Source organism: Mustela lutreola, chromosome 1, assembly GCF_030435805.1.
Source record: "Mustela lutreola isolate mMusLut2 chromosome 1, mMusLut2.pri, whole genome shotgun sequence".
Taxonomy (NCBI): Eukaryota; Metazoa; Chordata; class Mammalia; order Carnivora; family Mustelidae; genus Mustela; species Mustela lutreola.
The window spans coordinates 90,846,457-90,862,259 of record NC_081290.1 but is presented as its reverse complement, the minus strand read 5'-3'; the positions used below and the strand labels follow the sequence as shown (position 1 = coordinate 90,862,259).

The window sequence follows — 15,803 nt, the reverse complement described above, 5'->3', positions numbered from 1 at the left end:
CTATAACCTTGCTGAGAAATGAGAACTGAAAATAAGATGGTGAAAGTGAGACTGGAGAAAAGAAAAATACAGAGATGTGGGAAAGCTCTAGATGGCTGTCAGACTAGATTAGAGGACAAGATAGCAGACGCCAGCTGTGCCAGATGTGTATGCTATCTCCCAAGGGCATAAGGGCAGTCTTCTCTTTGCAGCGGTATTATCTATATGGAAGACCAACCTTTGAAATACAGATAAAGTCCCTAAACAATCCCAGTCAGTCAGACATTGAAATTTGCCCCCAATGAATGTTTGTTCCTTTTTCAGTAGGCATTTGCTTCTTAAATCATCTCCCTGTTAAAGAAACAGATTAATTTAATAAAATCATTCTCTTTAAACTTAAACTGAACTTTCACAGTCTGTTTATTCATCCATTCATTCCTCTGCTTATCTTTCTGTAACCATGGGTTGGATGAGCACAATTTATGGAGTTGAACTAAAATGCAGAAAAAATTCACTAGGAATTTTTTCCTGTGACTGCTTAAAAACCTAGGCAGTCCCTTGTGTTTTTCTGCCCATTCAAGTAATAAAATGTTCTATCAGGGCCTTGGAGTCACAAAGCTCTAGGGGTCATCACTTGCACTGTAGTCTTCGTGTATGAGTCTCCTAGAGTTTAACTCCAGTAGATTCTAATGGGAATTGTGCCCCTGGAATTTTGCAACAGGACCTTGAGTTCTAAAGCCACATTCGTATCAAAACCATAGCTTTAATCCAATATTTAAGAATGTTTTGCCTAACATATTAAAGAATACTCTTCATTCAAAGGTGAGACTTCTCATCTACACTCTACCTTCATTCCAGGGCTGGGCCCACAGGCAAGCCAGCAATCTTTTGGGGAAGAGTCTTCCGTAAACCTTCTTGCTTCTGACCTCTAGGACTGGGGGGCAGAGTGAAAGGTAGAGAGAGGTGGGGTCCCTTTTATTGCCCTGGCCCTCAGTCTAGCTCTCCAAGTGTGGCAGTGCCTCATCCTCAGTGCCTCTCAACTTCTGCCTGCCAGCTACTTGGTTGTCTTCAATCCTCTCAGACCATCCTCTTGGACAGGACACTTTTTAAAATGACCCCAGGGTAATATTCCTACCATTAGTTTTCATCTAGTTCCTAGAATTCCCATACTTCTGACCCACTCTGAGAGGAGTGTGCCATACCTTCCTAGTTATCTGGCCTTATCCTGCTGTATTAGTGTGCTTTAGCAGGCACAGGTTAAGAGGCAGATGTCATTACTTGGTACCCCTCACTCAGGACTGGGACTAGGGTCAACCTAGTGAGGCACTTGTCTTAAGAGCAAAATTAAAGGGTATGCCAAAATAATCAGCAAGGTAAATAATATTTTCATGAAACTTTTGAAAAAATAAATATTAATGGAAACAAATATGATGGGCAAGATATCAAATTTTATTTTTTTTAATATTTTGTTTATTTGAGAGAGACAGAGATAACAAGAGAGAACAGGAGTGGGGAGGAGAGGGAGAAGCAAACTCCCCACTGAGCAGGGAACCCATTGCAGGGCTTGATCCCAGGACCTTGGGGTGATGACCTGAGCCGAAGGCAGACATTTAACTGACTGAGCCACCCAGACACCCCAAGATATCAATATTTTACATAAAAGACAGGGTTAGTGCAGGAGATAGTGAATTCTATGACTGTCTTGAGGTACATTGCAAACAATTCTGATCATTGTTCACTCACAGTGCATCTATCTTTCCAATGAAATTTTCCTCAAGAAAAAAAAAAATTCTCCCAATTGCCATGATTTTTTATACATGTTGAAATTTGAGCTCTGTGGTTTTAGAGCTCCCTTTGAAATGTATTTTGCGTATTGTTGTATTGGTCAAAACTTCCAATTTAAATTATAGTTATTCATCTGTCATCCCTCTATCTACCCATCAACCCATCAGTCCACCCATTAATATACTACGGTTGTATATGAAGGAAAATAAAGATGATCTTTGGGGGTGCCTGGCTGCTTCAGTCAGAAGAGCATGTGACTCTTGATCTTAGGGTTGTGAGTTCAAGCCCCACATTGGGTATAGAGATCATTTAAATAAATAAATAATTTTTTTTAAAGGACAGTTTTCAAAAACTAATGAATAATCCATTGTAACAGATGGCTAAACTAATGGCTGTGAAATAGAAATATTTATAGTTACAAAGGGAATATGAAATTGGTCTGCCTCACCAAGTAGGCCCTGAGGCCATTTTGATGTATAAAATTAAAGGGAGTCACAGTACATTTTACTCTCCTGTTAGAGATGTCCCATAAAACATGCCTGTTACCGGGTGCCTGGTTGGCTCAGTGGGTTAAGCCGCTGCCTTTGGCTCAGGTCATGATCTCAGGGTCCTGGGATCGAGTCCCGCATGGGGCTTTCTGCTCAGCGGGGAGCCTGCTTCCCTCTATCTCTCTCTCTTTGCCTGCCTCTCCGTCTACTTGTGATCTCTCTCTGTCAAATAAATAAATAAAATATACAAAAAAAAAAAAACAAAAAAACATGCCTGTTACCAGCTTCCCTATTCTGCTTACATCTCCACCTCTACAGAGTCAGTTCTTATGGGCTCTTCTGAAAAAGCTCATTCCGTACTTTCTGATCAGTTTGTTGGGAGTGTAAATAGAGACTCCCCTTCAGAGGTAGAATGATGAGCCTGTATTATTCAGAAGAAAATGAGGGACCTTCAAGCTACTAAATTGCCAGTTCCTTTGTAAAGAGTGTTTTCAACTGTTTTAATATAGTGGATTAAGTCAAATTTTGTGTCAAAGAATACAGGTATGCCTGTCATTATAGGCGCTGAGATTCTTTTGAAACTTATACTCAAAGTTTTTTTTTTTTTTTAAGCTGACGTATTAAAGGAGTAATTTAGTCCATAAACAGGTGTTGTCTATATAGCTGACTTCATACAGAGCTATTGGCTCCAATGATTCTGAGTAGTTAGGAAGAAGTCTCTAAAACCAATTAAGGCACTGTTGGCCTGTTTGTGTAACCCAGCATGGATTAGTAAGGTAGCCCCTGGAGTCCAGCTGCCGTGTATGGTTCAGCAACATCCAGGTGTCAGCTGTCATCACCTTGGTCCGTTGAATGACCCTGTTCTGTAAGCATAGCCTAAAATGCACCTGGCTCACTAAATGGAACTGTAATATGCTGGCCACAGAAAAGAGGATTTTACAGAACTCTTCCTCCTTGGAATAACATAATTGAGAATTGAATTAATCATGATCCAAAAAATTGTCTTTGCCCATGGCATAGGAATTCTAAAACCCCAAATGCCAAAACCTTACTATGTAAAAATAATACAAAAACAGACACATAAATTGAATTTCACAATATGTTGTTTTCCTAAAATATACTGTCTGAAGAGTTCTTGCAAATAAGTTCCTGCTGGTTTGTAAATGACCATACAATAGCCCTCCTGCAGTGGAGGCCGGTTTGTTCAGAGAATGAATTAGGGCCCAGTGACACTGGAGACTCTACGGCCCCATCCTGGCAAGTGAGCAGAAGGCCAGTGAAAATGAAGGATTTATGAAGTTCACATTTCCTAACAAACATCTTCCAAAGAACAAAATGGGAATTCAAGAAACATGTACAAGTTTACTTAATATTTTTTTTTAAAGATTTTTTATTTATTTGACAGACAGAGATCACAAGTAGGCAGAGAGACAGGCAGAGAGAGAGGAGGAAGCAAGCTCACCACTGAGCAGAGAGTCTGACACGGGGCTCGATTCCAGGACCCTGGGTTCATGACCTGAGCCGAAGGCAGAGCCTTTAACCCACTGAGCCACCCAGGTGCCCCAAGTTTACTTAATATTCTTAATTAACATGAACATTGATGTGAAAGAATACATTTTACATACATATTTCAAATAACCAAATAAATCCCATTTTAGCCACTCCTAATTTAAAAAGTAGAATAATACCATAGGAGGCTTACTCTTTTCATGCTCACTATTCCCAAAAGCACCAATGGCTCTCTGCCCTAAGCCCCCGAGAGGCTTAGACTGCAGGCTTTCCTCTGGTTGAGAACCATGCTCAGTCCCAGCTAGCAGGTCCTGCAGGAGGTGCCAGGGAATGAAGCCATCAGGAGCAACCCTCAAGTAATAATGGGCAGGAGCTGATAGATATCTGAGCATCTTTGTCCCTCAGGTGGGATGACTTTGACATGTATTCTCTACAGTGTTCAAGAGGTCCCCAGTGATACTGAGCCTCGGTTGCTCTCAGTAATAATCAGCTTGTAATTCACCCTGTGTAGACTTCCTTTCTCCTCCTTCCCTTCCCATTTGACTTCTCTACTCCCTTACCAGTACCTGCTGGGATAACTTCCTACTTATACTCATATTCTTGCATCAGGGTTTGCTTCCAGGGACTCTAACAATTGCCAGTACTCTTGAAGATCCTTATTTTCATCCCAAATTTTAACGCTCTGTTTCTCTCCAACCAAGAGTAACTACTGCTTTGATTTTTTTTTTTTTGATTGTTTATCATTGCTTTGCTTTTTTAATGGTTTAATTAGATATATTAAAGATATCAGTAATTGACAATACATGTTTAGGATTTCTTATTTAGAACTGAACAAATTTATTTCATAGTGTGTATATCCTTCTGTAATTTTTAAAGAACTAACCATTATGTGTCTGAGACTCATCCATGAATTACTTTTTGTTGATATGTCAATAAAGCTATGAATACTTCTGCCCATTGCTGCTGGTACACATGGACCAAGAGTTTACCTAAAAGTGAAATTACTGAGTAATAGACTCTGTGCATCTTCCTTTTTTTAAAGTCCCACTTCCTAGTAAAGACAGTAGTTCTAATACATATGTCTAATTTTCTTTCAAGGTCTCACTAAAGCTTTTAAAAAGACAAAAATCCACAGAGATGGGAAAGAGAGATGAAGCAATATCAGTAAAATTTTTAAATCCTGACAGGACAGGAAAGGACAACAGATGAATGGTAAACTGCTTGGTAGAACTGAGAAAGCCAAACCTAAGTTAGGGTAGGGGGCGAAGGGAAGGAATCGGAGAACGAACTTAATTTACACTGCAGAATCTTCAGAAGACCCCATAATTGGTGCCTCTGGAAGATGGGATTAAAGGAGCTAGCTGAAATATAGTGAACTGATTGAAAGTGTAAAGAAGCAGTTAAATTCTCAAATCACTTTCTCTATGCTAAGCCCATGAGCAATTGTCCCTCATAGTCAGCGGAGTTATTCTCCAGAGAAGCTAGGACAGAACTGACTGAGGAAAAGTAGACACAGCTAAGGACAAAAATACTGTAAAGAAATAGGAAGATTAATTGAATGTGTGCCTATTAACTATTGAGAGATCTACCCTGTTCACTTTTAGAACACTGGAAGCCAGGCCTTTACTCTCTGTATAAGATTTTAGAAGAGTCTTCTCTGGGGGATCTGACCAGCCCACGGAGAAAGATCTGAAGAAAATGGCATTGCACTTTCCCCAACAAATGGCCCACCTAGATCCCCCAAAGGGAAGTTCACAGTTGACAAGCTTACCAGCGGTTTAGTCACAAACCTTGAAAAAGGAACATTTAATTAAGGAAAAGAAATTTATTTTTTTAAAAAACTTTATTTACTTATATGACAGAGAAAGAGTGAGAGATCACAAGCAAACAGGCAGAGAGAGAGGGGGAAGCAGGCTCCTCAGGACCCTGAGATCATGACCTGTGCCAAGGCCGAAGCTTAACCCTGTGAGCCACCCGAAGCACCCCAAAAAGAAAAATATTTGTGAAAAGAAATCTCTAATCTAAAAGAAAGAGCAAAACAAATTGATGAAATTCTTTTAGTTCTATGTTGGAAGAATAAAACCTCAAAAATAAAAGTAGGAGTGCAGGGCGCCTGCATGGCTCATTTGGTTGGACCTTCTCTCCAGCGGCAAACTGAGCATCTTGGGCTCAGGTTGTGATCTTGGAGTCCTGAGATCAAGTCCTGCATTGGGTTCCCTGCTCAGCGGGGAGTCTGGTTCTCCTCTGACACTTCCCCTTCTCATGCTTTCTCTCTCTCAAATTAAAAAAAAAAATCTTAAGAAAAAAGTAGGAGTGTAACCATCATTAATATCTTCAGAAATTTAAGAATATATGTTTCTTTGGAACAAAAATAGCATGCCATGAAAATTGAACAGAGAACCAGAAACCACTCTTAGAAATTAAAAATAAGATGGAAGAAATGAAATACTTAACAAAAGAGTTGGACGATAAAGAAACATCCCAGAAAATATATTAAAAAGAAAAAAAAAAGAAAATTAGAGCAACAGTCTAGGAATCATAATGTTTAAGAAACAGAAATTCAGAATGTGAAGAACGGAAGGCAGGAAGCCATGTAGCATGTAAGCCACAAGAAAATTCCCCAAACTGAAAGATGATGTTTTCCAAACTGAGTGGGTCCACCAAGTACTTGGTACAGTGGGTGACAATAGGACCACACTCAGGCACAAAGTGAAGTTTCATGTATGTGGGGAAAAACAAACAATTTTATAAATTTCTGTGATTCTGGGGGTAGGGTGAGGTGACAAGAACAGGTGCCATACACATCGTAATCATAATGGGTTTAAATTTCTCAACTGCATCCTGAAAGTTAGATGATCAAGGAGCATTGCCTTCAAAATGTAAAGGAAATTGTTGCTTACTTTTCTAATTTAGAATTCTATCCAAACTGTCAACTGAGTATTAGAATGTTTTCCAGTTACACTGGAATATTTTCTTTCTTTTTTTTTTTTTTAAAGATTTTATTTATTTATTTGACAGAGAGAGATCACAAGCAGGCAGAGAGGCAGGCAGAGAGAGAGGAGGAAGCAGGCTCCCTGCTGAGCAGAGAGCCCCATGCGGGGCTCAATCCCAGGACTCTGAGATCATGACCTGAGCCGAAGGCAGCGGCTTAACCCACTGAGCCACCCAGGCGCCACCAACACTGGAATATTTTCTCAAAAAATTTATCTCATAAACATCTTTTCTGAGAAGTTACTGGAGGACAAATGAGCATTTGAAACTTGGATTTTAAAAACCCTTGAAGACAGATTTAAAAAATAGGGGAAAAATGATACCAAATAACTTTTTCAAAGTAGTATATCAGTGTCCCATCCGTAAAACAGTGTATGTAAGAGTACCTTAGCCACATCTTCATTGATAATTATTTTTCCTCTAAAAATTTGATAGTGCTAATTTTGAATCTGTCAATCTGACACATCATTTTTGTCTTATGGGAAAAGTTTTAAAAGAGCAATTTAATTCCTTTAATTATAATAGTATATATAAATATATAGTATAATAATATAATATATATAATACATATGTTATATATTATTTTTAATACTCTAATTTTTACTACTATACATACATATTTTATATTTTTAGTCAGTTTCAATCAATTCTTTGTTTCTAGATGTTTTTCTTTTGTCTGTTACTAAAATTTTTTTCACTAATATATAAAATCTGTCTGTTTTGGTTTTGTCTCCTCTTCTTTTTATTTTCTTGGTCATTAAACATGAAATATTTATTCACACTCACTAATAACTACAAAAATAAAAATTTAAATAACAATGTGATAAAATATTCTTTCCTTCAAATATCTCCTCTTCATTTTGTATGTTGTAGGTCACTCATACCTAAATGGCTATTTTCTCCCTGAACTTAATGACTCTAAGAAACTTTATATCTGTGCAACGTGTATATATGAATCTATAGCTCTTACTACAGAAGTAATTTATGTTTATTGTTGAGAATCAGAAAATGCAGATAAGCAAAAAGGAGATAAGAACCTTCAATAATCCCTTCATTTAGGAATTGCCACTATTCATATTTATTTTAGGTTGGGTTCCCTGAGAGACAGACTTGAAGACAGATAACTCAGTGCAGCTTACTGGGGTGCTCTTGGGAAAACCCCGGTAAGTGAGTGGAGGCAGCAGGACTGGGCAGTGGGGAGAAACTAGTCTGCTTTGTCATAACAACCAAGTCCTTAACCAGTCCTCTGAGGAAGTCTGGAACTGGAAAAACCCTTCAGAGTTGCGCCTCACTCAGACAAGGGGTTTGGATTTTTGTTCTGAACTCTCATTGCGCAGGGACAGGACAGAGTTTGCCCCTGGAGAGAAGGTGCAACCAGGAGCTGGGCAGCTCCCTTAGGCTTTTGCCAATGGTCCCGACAACCTGGGCAGTGAGTTCCTTGTGCGTATACGTGGAGTGGCATGTGTAGGGCTGGAAGTGGCTGGGGTGAGAGGTCAATCTTGTCAGTATATCCAGCATCCAGTAAAGTCTATCTCTTGCCTTACGTGGATCAACTTGCTTAATGTAATAAGTCCACTTCATCTGGAAACAGTTCCTTGGGGCACCTGGTTGGCTCAGTGGCTTACAGCCTCATGCCTTTGGCTCAGTTCATGATCCCAGGGTCCTGGGATCCAGCCATGCATCGGGCTCTCTGCTCATTGAAGAGCCTGCTTCCTCCTCTCTCTCTCCTTACCTCTCTGCCTACTTGTGATCTCTGTCTGTCAAATAAATAAAATAAAATCTTAAAACAAAAACAAAAAAAACCAGTTCCTCGAGGATGCTGATGGGTCTTTCTTTCTGGGGAAACGTGGATGGTTAGTGTGGAGAGCTGTTAGCCCCAGGAAGGCAGCTCCCCTTGGGGAGATGACTGAGTTTATAATCTCTCCCTTCCGTTCCGCATTCTAGATTTGCCATGCCTTAAGAGATTTTCCCGAGGAGCCTGGGACTCTGGCTCACACTGTGGCAGCCGTACTTATCCATTTTCCTCCAAAGTTTAGGAAAGAAATACTAAAGGACTCTTCAGTGGATCATCTGGGTACCAAACCTATTTTTTCCTGCTCCCACAGTGTGAGAACAACCCTGTCTTCTGACACTCTGTCATTAATTATTCCTTCCATCCAGATGGTGACTTCTTTCCTTCTCTATTGGCCTCTTGGGAATAGAACTCCTAATTCATAGAGGCTAGAGCTGGGATGGGAAATGGTGGCAACAGGGCAACTTTTACTTTTACTCTTTATTTCTCAGACCCCTGTATTCTCCATGTTGAAGCCAGAGCACGATGTAATGGTTATTTCTAAGTATATGCTGTATCCCGGAGGCTGGTGCCCCTTTCTGCCAGTGTGTGCACATATCCATTCCTTAGGCAAAATTCCTGAATTAGATTTGATGACCAAATGCCCATAGTAAAATCAGCTCACACAGATGAAAGTACGTGTTCCTTTCGAGGTCTAGGCCACGGCAGGACACCCTGGGCCGTCTACAAATGCTCTCTGCCTATTCCATTCCAAATTGTTTGCTCTGCCTGGCAGGTAGCAGCCTGGGTTAGTTCTGCCCAGGAACCCTGCTCTGGAATGGAAGAATGGATTCTGATGTGGAATTGTCCTGTCAAATAGATTGTAAAAAGAAGGATGTGATTGTAGCCGGGAAACGCAAAGGGAAACATTCGCTAATATCTCACTGTCCTAAATAGTTAAAAATCCCTAGTGGGGAATAACAAACTTTATATTCCAAAAATATAAATTATATCTTCCAAGAAGAAAGGAGTCTGTTTCTGAAAGTGGTCAGTTTGGGCAACTTGAAAATGGAAATACAAACTTCAAAGAAAACAGTTCTTCCGACTTAGGTAGCTTAATGAATGATTAACTGGCTGAAATCTCACTGATGGTTATGACTGTGCTGTCTAACAAGCTTGTTTAGGGCAAATAAAGGAGCACTTAGAGGATTATGCTGGAATAAGCAGATTCCAGCAAATGTTGTTTGTCCTCCTTTGCAATAAAACATTCACCTCAGCCTTTCTTTTTTTTTTTTTTTTTTCCCCTCACATAAGAGATAACCAAAAAATTGGTGATGACTTTCTGTTTAATTGGCACGTATAGGGAGTAACATGGAGGAAGGAGGTCTAGAAGGAGAAAGAGGAATAGATAGACTAAGTAAGGATCATCCACAAGAAAAACTCCCAGCTGGGCTGTCATAGGATCTCCATCCCCTTGCTCGATGGTGTGAGAAGGGCATGCTGCTTCTCCAGCAGGACAGCAGAATGAGGATGTATGTTTGCGGGCCAACAAAGATGGTGCAGGTGATGTCCACACTGTGATCTCCATTCATCTGGGGACAATAGCTCGCATAGAAAGGCCTGAAGTGACCTTTGCTCAGAAACAGGTGGTGAGCCCATTGGGGCCCTTCTGCTGTGACAGCACTGACAGGGACTTTGCCGAAGGGACTTTGTAGCCAGACCAGAGTTCATCTTCTGGCTCTGCCAACTGCAAGCTGTATGGCTTTGTATAAGTAACCTAATTTCCTCTGCTTTGTTTTCTTGTCTGAAAAATGGGGACAAAATTATCTACATGATGAGACTTGTAAGGATAAAATGAGTTAGTGTATGGAAAAGGCCTGGCGCATAGTTACTGCTCAATAAATGTTCACCTCCTTCCCTGCACTCTGCTAGGAGGCCTTGCTATAATGCAGAGAATGATTCTCTGGTAATTCTATAGAAAAGTCCTGAATAGGCATGAAATCACCTGCCAGTGGTGCCCAGGACCCAGGCATTACGGCTCTTGCAGGCTGACTAAGGTGCAGGGCTCAGGGCAGAAGGATGCTCACTATACCTGTGGCAGGGCAGTCATCAGGTTCTCTTCCCTGGCCAGAGTAGAGCTCTTCAATAGCCCTCTTCCCATCTGGAATGTTTGAAGGGTTTGAATGTCCCAGGGTTTGAAGAAGCTCCAAGCTAGAGCAACAAGGAAGGTACCTCCTCTTCTAAATCTCCTTGAAATATTTGCTCTCTGTGATAGACTTGAAACAGGCTGCTTTTCCTCAGGGATGCTCTTTTGCCTATCTTTCCCAGGGCCTCTCTTGAAGCTGGACTGATCCCTTGGTTCTTTCTTTTTTTTTTTTTTTTAAGATTTTATCTATTTGTTTATCTATCTATTTATTTATTTATTTGCCAGAGAGAGAGAGAGCACATAAGCAGGCAGAGTGGCAGGCAGAGGCGGAGAGAGAAGCAGGCTTCCTGCCAAGCAAGGAGCCTGATGCAGGACTCGATCCCAAGACTCTGGGGTCATGACCTGAGCCAAAGTCAGCGGCTTAACCGTCTGAACCACCTGGCATCCCTGATCCCTTGGTTCTGATAGTGAACAGTGATTGTCAGACCTCTGGTGTGGCAATCTGTAGTAATCTTTGCCCTCCCAAATTGCTCCTGGATGTTGAGTCAACCCATCAGGACATAGATGATAAATCAGAACAAGAACCTTTGCCCTTACTGCAGATCTAGAAACAATTTGGTGAATTACCAGTAAGCAATATTTATCACATACAGAATGTCAGCTCTCCCTTTGCCCCTCTCGGCCTAGGGCATGCCACATCCAATTTGTTTTTGTTCCAATATGAGAGGACTTAATTTCATCATTCTGGCCTGCTGCAGTTAAGTGTTCTCCAAGCATATGATCTATGAGGAGGAGGAAGAGGACTGATAGTGGATCTAATCTTTCAAGGTCTTTCTTAAGCAACTGTAGATAATATAGAAGAATAGGAAATTCTGGAAGCCATCATTTATTTATTTACCCCACAACTTATTTTTTTAATTTTAATTCCAGTGTAGTTAACACACAGAGTTATATTAGTTTCAGGTGTTCAATATAGTGATTCCACGCTTCCATATGTTACTCAGTGGTCATTAAGATAAATGTGTTTCGATTCCCATCACTTATTTCACCAATCCCCCCACCGACCTCCTTTCTAGTAACCATCCATTTGTTCTCTATAGTTGAGAGTCTGTTTTTTGCTGTTTTTTGATTTTTTATCTTTGCTCATTTGTTTTATTTCTTAAATTGTAGGTGTGAATGAAAACGTTGTGCTGCTGGCTGGTGTGGAGCTTTGTGGAGATGGTTAGGTAAGTGAAGTGTTTGAAGCAAATGCATAGGTTGGAGAACATGCTCTGGTTAAATGGGTTTGCTAACACTCCCTGCCTCAGCCCCTTCAGAAGCTTAGATCTTGAGACAGGCCGAATATCCAGACACTTACCTAGGATTTCTGACTTAAAATGGATCAGGACTAGAAAGGTAAAGAAAAGAAACAAATTTCCAGCATCCACTGCTTTTTATTGGATCTATTTAAACCACTTAAGGACCGTGGAGTGATGTGGCCATCACTCTCCAATTGGGTGTCTGACTGAGTTGAGTTAGAGGTGGAACAAGAGGCTGAGTGTTGTTTTAGGGGTGTTTCTTCATTTCTTCTTCAAATACAAGAATGAGGTATTAATGATTTCTCCGAATAGCCTCTATCAAAGAGTTCTGTTGTCTGGATTTCTTGGGGATCTGATCCTAGTCTTGTGCATCCTTGACTTCAAGGATCTGATCCTTGACTTCATGAACTCTTAATTGCTTCCTCTTGTGTTTTACAGTTTTGAATTAGGAATTTGTCTTTAGTGGCATAACTTCTATAGAAATTTTATGGGTCTATTTGGGGTTATGTTCTTCCAAAGACATTTTACCTTTGTTATTACTGGCCTGAGACTTCTTTTGTGATTGTAATCTAATTTGGGTAGTCCTGGATCATATTCAAACGTCAAATCTGTGTTAATGAGGATGGACCCAATGTTATTATTAGCCCAGATTAAGACAGGCATGCTTCCTTTGTTTTCCTGTGTCTCCAAGTAGATTTCTTCTGTCCCCCACAACCCCCCTTCTACCTTCTTCATGTTCAGTGAGGGCATAACTCTTCACATATTTCAGCCTTACTTGGAGAGCCAGTACCCAAATACTGTTTCCTTCTTGGGTGGGTATTAAACTCCCTTCATGATTTGGTCTGCAAATATTCCTAGATCTGACATAATATCAGTTCATATGTTGACTGATTTATTTCTTAAGTAGCTTTATTTTGGTCTCTGGGAGTTCCCTTTCTTAAGAGTTCAAATATACATTTATTAAAACACATTTTAAAATTTTATACACTTATATTTATGTATTATGTTATAATATTTAAGTATTATATTAATACTTCATAAATAGTTTAAATCATCATTCATAATTATAAAACTTATAATTATTTAAATAAATAGTGGGAAGACCTTCAACTTCTCTAGTCTGCTACTTTTAGATTTTCACACATATTGTTTCTTCTGCCTAGAATGTTCTTTTTCCTTTTCATGTGGCTAAACTAGATATCTCACCCTTAAAGAAGTCAGTTGTTTAAGTCTCAGTTTGGAATTAAGGACACTCCACTCCCCACCCTCAGTGCACAGATGTAACTATCCGTTGTATTTGGCCTCCACTGGGCTAGAAGGTCTGTGAGGCCATGCTTGTTTAGTTTACCCCAGTTGGATATGGAGTAGAGAATCAACTATTTGTGAATGAATGAGCATCTTCTGCTTACTTTTATATGCTTATTTATTTATTAATTTATTTTTTTAATTTAAAAAATTACTTTAATTTAGTAAACATGTAATAGTTTTAGGAGTAGTTTAGTGACTCATCACTTGCTTACAACACTCAGCGCTCATTATATCCAGTGCCTTCCTTAATGCCCATCACCCAGTTACCTCATTTCCCCAACCAGTTCCCTTCCAGCAACCCTGTTGGTTTCCTATAGCTAAGAGTTTGTTATGGTTTGCTGTCTTCCCTGTTTTCATCTTACTGTATTTTTTCCTTTCTTTCCCCTATGTTCATCTCTTTTGTTTCTTACATTTCACATGAGTGAAATAATCTGGTATTTGTCTTTCTCTGACTATTTCATTTAGCATAATACACTGTAGCTCCATCCATGTCCTTGCAAATGGCAAGATTTCATTCTTTTTGATGGCTGAATAATATTCCATTGTATTTATATACCACATCTTTATCCATTCATCTGTTGATGAACTTCTGAGCTCTTTCCATATTTTAGCTATTGTGGGCATTGCTACTATATACATTGGGTGTGTGTGCCCTTTTAAATCACTTTTGATTCTAGGTATTTATCCTTTGGATAAATAGTTTTATCAATAGATATCAATAGAATGCTTTGGGTAAATACCTAGAAGTACAATTGCTAGACTGTAGGGTGGCTCTATTTTTAACTTATTTATTTATTTATTTATTTATTTTTATTTTTAACTTTTTGAGGACCCTCCATACTGTTTTCTAGAGTGGCAGGGATACAGCGAAAGGGGCACCTTCTTACACTATTGGTGGGAAAGCAAACTGTTGCTTATTTATTTTTAAGTGTAAATCTTATCTTTTCTGTAAGATTACTGGCCTCTAGACTTTATGAATTTTCCTTGGTTTGTAGCAATATGGTAAAACTGCCACTCAGAGTAATGCCACTAATGGTTATCAATTTATTAATGAAAGTCTGATAGCTAACTTATTTTTCACAATAGAAAACAAATATTTTTTCTCTAAAACTTGCTTTATTCAGCTTGTTTTTTCATCTTAAATTTCACTTTTTTAAAAAAGATTTTATTTATTTTATTTGACAGACAGAGATCACAAGTAGGCAGAGGCAGGCAGAGAGAGGGGAAAGCAGCCTCCCTGCTAAGCAGAGAGCCTGATGTGGGGCTCGAGCCCAGGACTCTGGGGTCAAGACCTGAGTGGAAGGCAGAGGCTTTAACCCACTGAGCCACCCAGGTGCCCCAAATTTCACTTCTTGTCCAACTGAGAATTTCTAAAAACTCTGCATTGATTTTTGTTTCCCTTCACTGGAATTACTTTCCCCTTTCTTTATAAAAAAATTCAATTTTACACCAGGTGACAAAGTATGGAAATCCATTCTTTCACTCAATATTTGTTGAGTACCTTTAAAGTACAAGAAAGATGCAGAGATGCTGGTAACTTAGGAGGGCTGTGTGATTATAGCAGGTTTTCTTAGGGCCACAGGAGAATCAAATGTGTTTGAAGGCCTAGGGTATGGAGCTAGAATAGAAAAGAGAAGCAGGGGTTTCAAAAGGGAATAATGATAGGACACAGTCTCCCTTTCATCACCCAGGAAAATTTATAACTTATTCTAACAACTGAGTAGAGCACCCTTAGAAACTACTCCTATTGGCTTGTGTACACATGCGACGGAGAGAGTATGAGCGAGACAGCCTTTGTAGCTGAGGCAGTCGCTGACCATGTTTTATGCCTTTCCTTCTTGGGCTAGGCAGATCAGCGAGACCAGAGAAGTCCTGAATTTCAGAGAGCTGGTTGGTAAAGGGTGAAGCTTGTTTCTTACAGGCATATGTTAGATCAGTGTTACATAAAGCCTAAAAACACTCCTGTTGGGTAAGGGGAAATAGTGATAAGAAGTGAAATATGGTTTTAAAAGTAATCAATATTGGGGATATGAAGGTTGAAAGCTATTTTAACAGTCCTTGTTTATTGCTTCTCCCCTGCCATTGGCCATGGAAGCTTGTCCTTTACATGGCAATTTAGAAAGAGGAATCCTAAAAGGTGCCATTGGGATTGCTGTCAGATGATTGAGAATCAACTTAGTTCCTGTATATTTTGCGCGCGCGCGCACACACACACACAGTTAAAATGAGGCAAGCCAGAGAGAAAAAATCATGCATGCCATTTAATTAGTCAGATTTCTTTCAGTTTCAAATAATTATTTTGATTCCGTACATAACCTTTGTGAATGTTTATTTTGAAAATGTGGTTTGTGAGCTGGAAAGATAGCTCTTGTTTGTTTGCCAAGGCTGAATGTAGCTTACAATCAGAGAATATTCTCTTTAAGTTCAAAGAGTTTCTGTTAATTTAATGCCATGTGCCTTAAAAATAGAAAATCATATCCTGACATTTGCATATATCAAACACTTCCTTTTTCTACAGAAAGGGGTGA

At 39.5% G+C, this 15,803-nt stretch overlaps 1 long non-coding RNA gene across 1 annotated transcript in view; it reads left to right on the top strand.

Moving 5' to 3' along the window:
* LOC131828669 (uncharacterized) overlaps positions 1 to 15,803 on the top strand; it is a 71,784-nt gene that overhangs the window by 19,936 nt on the left and 36,045 nt on the right. The window contains exon 3 of the long non-coding RNA XR_009352537.1: positions 11,840 to 11,895. This is a non-coding gene — a long non-coding RNA (uncharacterized LOC131828669). The remainder of the gene's footprint in view (positions 1 to 11,839; positions 11,896 to 15,803) is intronic.